Here is a 6,059-nt window from a genome sequence, read left to right as displayed (position 1 = left end):
GTCCCTGGAGCAGAGAACTTTTGGCTTGAAGGATCGGGAGCAGAGTCCCGAAAGAAAAAAAAGCCCGCGAGATTGCGGAAGCCCGCCTTCCTGTCTCTCTGCGCACTGATTGGACAGTCCCCCCCCCCCCCCCCCGCATCCCGGATGGATGGCCTCCAAGCCCGCCTCTACATCGTGACTGACAGCCAATATCATCCAATCATTGGCTGAAATTGGATAGAGTGACAGATTCTTGGCCCCAGCCCTTTTCAGGCGGAGCTTCCGGGCTGTGCTGGGAACTAATCCAGGTGGGAAGCCTTGGCTTAGCCTCAGGTACAGAGGTGACACCTGGCGCTGAGCTAGGCTTCAGCCATAGAGTGCTTTCTGAGCTGGCGAGGCCCAGGGTTTATCCTCAACACAAAAACAAAGCACAGCTTCTCAGGGAGGCTGAGGCTGGAGGAGCCCAAGGTCAGTGAGACCCTCTCTTAAAATAAAAGGAAAAGAGTGAGGGTGTAGCTCAGTGGTCCAGGTCAAGCCCCACTGGGTTTATTTTATATATATATATATATATATATATATACACCTCAGGCAAATTAGAAAGACAATGTCTACAAATTTTTGAAACACTCTTGAAAGATATCATATATTGTAAGGGTAAAATTTCTAAGCTGTTTCTAAGCCGCAAAGCCTGAGTTAAAGTGTAAAAGACCGGGCATTGTAAAGTTTGTAAACCACAAGGCTTAGGTTAAAAAGTAAAAGACCAAGTATTGTTAAGTTCCCCTGCTATCCCCAAACCTGAAATCCCTGTAGCTGTTAGGACAATACCCGAATTGCCCAGTAAATATTCTCACTGACTCCCTGGTTGTCTAATAACTTGGGGCTCTGTGTAGCCTGGCACGTAGGCATTGCAGGACCTAAACCAATTAGTTTGAATGTGTACCCCGCTTAGAAGTGACCAATCACCCCTGCCCATTCTGTTCCCGCCAATGAACGTACTAATCATGTCTCAGAGTTGTTGTTTAATTTTCCCGCACCTCATAATGATTTGTTCTGATGTATGCAAAGCCCCCGCCCTTCTCAAAAAGTGTACATAAGCACTGCTTGACCTTTGCTCTGGGCTTTGGGCTGCTCTCCCTTCTTGAGGGAGCCTGCATGGAGTCTCAGCATGCTGAATTGGATCCTCAATAAATCCCCTTCTGCCAATTACATAAAGTCAGTCTCTTGGTGGTCTCTTCCTCTGACGCTTTGCCGGATCCTTACAATATATCACACATATATTTGATATCTACTAATGAACAGTTTAAAAATTATTTTAGTAATTCTCATTACCTCCTGGCCTCTGATCTTTGAGGAGGCAGCCTGACTTATAAAAGGAAACATTTGGGGTTGGGGCTGTGGCTCAGTGTTCCATCCCCAGTAGACAAAGGGGTGGGGTGGGGGGAGGCAGGCAACCCTCTAAAACAGCAATGTGCAGCAGAAATAAAATGGGTGCCTTGTGCTCAATGTAGATAGTCTCCATTCTACTATTATCATTTCTTATGCACAGACCTGACTCTGCTGATCCCACAAGTCCGCTCCGCTGTTTGCCCTAAAATCAAAAAGAAGAGGTATTGATTGAAAGCAGGAAACGAACTTTGACCAGTGCAGCTACACCAGGGAGACAAGGAAACCCTGTCCTTACCCTGTGTTCAGATGCTGACAAGGGCTGTGAGATTTTCTAGAAAGGGAAATCATTGTCATGAATGTATAGCGGAAATTGTATGTAGGAGTCAGTATGTATTGTAAAAGAATAATATTGTATTATTTTTGCAATAGGTGATATGCAAATAATATCATAATATGTAGAATTGTGTTAGGTTAGGCTTCAGGCATCTGTAGTCTCATATCATGTCTGTGAGCTCAAGCTCATTTGCCTCCTTGAAACATGTCATTCCATTGCACAGACTGACTTCATTATTTTCTCTCAGTATAAAGTCCTCCTCTTGTCTACTCTTTCCATGTCAAGGTTCATATGCACCAACATTTTCAGGAAAAGCCACAAGCCCATCTGCATCCTGCCTAGGAAGCAATGTACCCCCAGAAGCTGACCCAGCGCTCTCAGTTCCTGGGTTTCAACTGATCGTTAAACCAGAAAGAAATAGTAACTCTGCTCAGCTCTGCCAGAAAGCCCGCATATAAAACATAAAAATTTGCCACTTGGGGCCAATACAGCCTGTCATATTAACCCCAATAATGGAAAGAATATACAATTTTATTCTCTTCTCTTAAGTTGGATATTTTGAAGTCTTTCACATCCTCCACAGTGTCTCACATTCATTCTACCTAACAGTATTGCCCATAGACAAGGGGGGCTCTTGTGTAAAAAGTGTTAAAACATGGGCACATAGCTGCCCAGAACTGAGAATTGAATCCCAGGTGCTTTTATTGTCCCCCATGTAGAGATTGAATTGATGGCGGGAGCACTGAGCTACATCCCCAGCCCCCCTTTTCATTGTGGTTCAAAGAATGTGAGTGGGAGCATAACTGTGATGGATCTGAGAAAATAACCCCAGATGGTGACTCCAACCTGTTATCAGACCAATGAGAAAATACAAAGTACAAGCATGGTGGTACAGGACTGTAATCCCAGCCTCTCAGGAGGCTGAGACAGGAGGATTGCTTGCTCAAGCCAGCATCAGCAAAAATAGGGTGCTAAGCATCTCAGTGAGATCTTGAGTCTAAATAAAATACAAAACAGGGCTAGGGATGTGGTGAAGTGGCCAATTGCCCCTGGATGAATGGAAGGATGGGTGAATGGGTGGGAGGATGCATGGACTGATGGGAAGATGTATCTATGTCTGAATGGATGGCTGGATGAATGGGTAGATGGGTGGGCAAATACACAAATCCATGATGCATGGGAGAGAAAATAGGCAGATGGGTGGAAGCAGGGATGGCTGGTACATAGACAGATGGATAGATATATACACAGATGCATGCTGATGGATTTGAGTAATGATAGTGATTTGCTAATCCTGAGAATAAAGGGCTCAGAACTGAGTAGAGTTCTACAAGCCTGTATGACATCATGTACACAGTTTAGCAAAAATAAAAAAATTCGCCACACTCTCTAAGATCCTTTGGCCTTCAAAGGCCCCCACTCAAACCATCTCTTTTGCCCCATTTTGGCCCTGTCTCCCCCACACCCCACTAAGACATAATTTTTTCCCTAGTCCCCAGTCATACTGTGAATATTCATTTTGAAGTGGCACACACTGTAATTCTGTGACTTGGGAGACTGAAGCAGGAGGATTGTAAGTTGGAGACCAGCCTCAGCAACTCAGAAAGTCCCTAAGCAACGTAGAATCTGTGTCAAAATAAAATATATATAAAAAAGAAGGATTAGTGATGTTGCTCAGTGGTTAAGCACTTCAGGTTGAATATCCAGTACCAATAATAATAATAATAATAATTAAAGTAATAATTTTGTTGATACATCTGCAGAATCAAAAGCTTGACACTTAGTAAGTTCAGAACTTGGAGCCTCTGAAGGGACTTGGGCTACAAAGTCAACAGAGTCAAGGGTGTGGCTGGGTCTGAAGAAGGTGACCCAGCCCAGAGGATGCTGAAGAACTCAGAGGTGTCAGGGTGGGCTGGTGACTGGGGACACAGCTGGCCCAATGTGCTGGCTTTCTGTTCCACACAGCATGGGTGGTGAGAAAGAAGCAGGGCTCCTAGCGATGGCCAGCTGCCATGTCTTTCCTTATCCCAAGATCCACTGGGCTGGAAACGGGTTTGGCCATCAGGCAGAGGTGGAGTTAGCTTGGGTGGTGGCCTGAGGTCATCAATGAACAGTCAGGGTCTGTGATCTGAAGGCCCCAGGCTGGGTGTTTTGTTACAGCAGCCCAGGAAGACTAATACAGTGACCAGCAGCCCTCTCACGAGTGCAATGACCTGAGTGTGTCTGGAGCTGCCACATTGGAACTGAGGGTCCCTTAGCTCTGAGTGATGAGCATGTGGAGATGTGGCAAGCCAGCCATGGGTGGGTGTGAACTATGAGCCTGCTGGACTCTGCACACCACCTCGTGGACCAGGGCTCCATGTCAGGCATGAGGACACGGATCTCCCAAGGGTATCTGCAGAGGTCAAGGATCAAAGGCGGGTCAAGCTGGACCACTAGTCCCCAAAGCATGGCAGCCCCCGCCCCCTTGGAAGGCTCAGGCGTCCTCTGGCTGGAAGAGCAGGGTCAGGAAGTACGTGTTCCACAGAGTTGCTCCTGTGGAGGGACAAGGATCACAGAGAGATGACTGAGGACAACAGCAGGACTCAGCCAGGTGTCCTCAGGAGGTGAATAGCACCAGGGACGGTGGCCCATGTGTGGGTGGGCATAAGCTGTTCTGTCCTCTCCAGAGCAGAGAGAAGGTGGCCTCCAATTAGATTATTGGGTGATGCAAATACTATGAAATTCAGGGTGACCGTGAGCCTTAGCAACATAAACAGAACATTTCGTGGCTCCTGGTGGAGGTCTGGTTCTTGCCGAATGAGGAAAATAGTGGTTCAGTTCAGTTTATATAAGTCATTTTGAGAGGCGAAGGCTGCTGCCACACAGGGGACACATTGTTTCCAGTGTGCACAGTGTGGATTCCCTGAGTGAGCGCAGCAGTGGCAGTGGCTGTGGCGGCGATGGCGGCCACTAGGGCAACAATCCCAGCAATGATGAGGCCAATATCACGCCTTGTCCGGTGCAGGATCTCACTCAGAAGATGCTTCCTCTACATGTCCCTCCACTGCTTGGACTGGTTCACTGGAAGCCAGGCTGTGGGGGGCATCTGAGGATCAATACACATTTAGCTTTCAGAGAAGGTGTAGACAGGTTGGGAGCCAGCAGGATGCATTGACTGCACAAGGGATCTCTGCATGAGTGATATTTACACCATCAGAGGCAGTGGTTATGAGCATGGCAAGGGTGGCGAGACACAAGCTTGTGCACAGTGGGTATGGGTATAATTTGGGATGAAGGCATATGTTGGATTTAGGGCTCTTTATCGACCCATTCATGCAGCCTGCTGATGCCTATTTGAGGGGTTTAGTGGCCAGCAATATTGGTGTGATGCGAGATTGATTTCCTGCATAGTGGTTGATGACAGATTGTCCCAGGTAGCAGTTACTCCATAGCCCACATGGTATTTGGGCACATAGGTTACATTCCAGGGAGCTGTGCCCATCCAGGCGCTTAGGTATTGATCTTCTCAAGAGAAATTTCTCTTACCAAGGAGATAAGGTGTGGCTGCCACACATGGATTCCAGGGGTGCTGTCATCATCAGAGGGGAGTTTTCTATAGAGTGTTGTTGGGCATGTTGGCAGCCAGCGTTTCTGGCACTTGCCATGGGGGAGGGGGAGTCTATGGCTATTGGTAGCATTAACTACCAAGTGTCAGTGAAAGACAGCCAGCATAGGACTTGTTATATTGATCTACAAATGCTTCCTTAGCAAGAGCAAAACAGAGAGGACGGTCCTGGTTGTAGGTCTCATTATCAACGATGGAGAAACCACTCGGCCGAGCAGGTGTGGAGTGCTGGTGTTCCCCTGCACGGTGGTGGTGTTACAGCTACGTCAGGATCAATCAGGTCAGAGTTACTAGAAAAGAGCTTAGATGGGGCTCCTTCCCAATTGACCACCGCTAAGTTGGTGGCCAAGGGACCAAAGCCCAATTTACCTGGCAGGTAGTTTCACTGCAGGCACCAGGTGGGGTGAGGCTTCTGTCAAAACATACAAACCCTGGACCCAGTTTTAGGAGGGACGCTAGACCATTCCATGCATTTGTGATGGGATCCATCTTGGAGATTATAGATTAATGGGAGGGCACAGTGAAGGGGACCTATGTTTGTGGGTGGCTGTTTCCATGGAAAACTTTGAAATTGAAAGAAAATTTGAAGTAAATAAGATTTTGTTCAATGCATTGAGAGGAGACTGGGTAGATTGGTAGATTGGGTAGATTGGTAGAATTAAAGGTAGTATGGCCTTTAATTCCTTGGGTGTTCTGACTACGATGCATTAAACCTGAAAATTAAAGGGGATCCCAGTAACATGGTTTGTATGC

This window comes from Callospermophilus lateralis (assembly GCF_048772815.1).
Source record: "Callospermophilus lateralis isolate mCalLat2 chromosome Y unlocalized genomic scaffold, mCalLat2.hap1 SUPER_Y_unloc_1, whole genome shotgun sequence".
NCBI lineage: Eukaryota > Metazoa > Chordata > Mammalia > Rodentia > Sciuridae > Callospermophilus > Callospermophilus lateralis.
The sequence above is the reverse complement of the archived record's forward strand: the minus strand, read 5'-3'. Positions refer to the sequence as shown.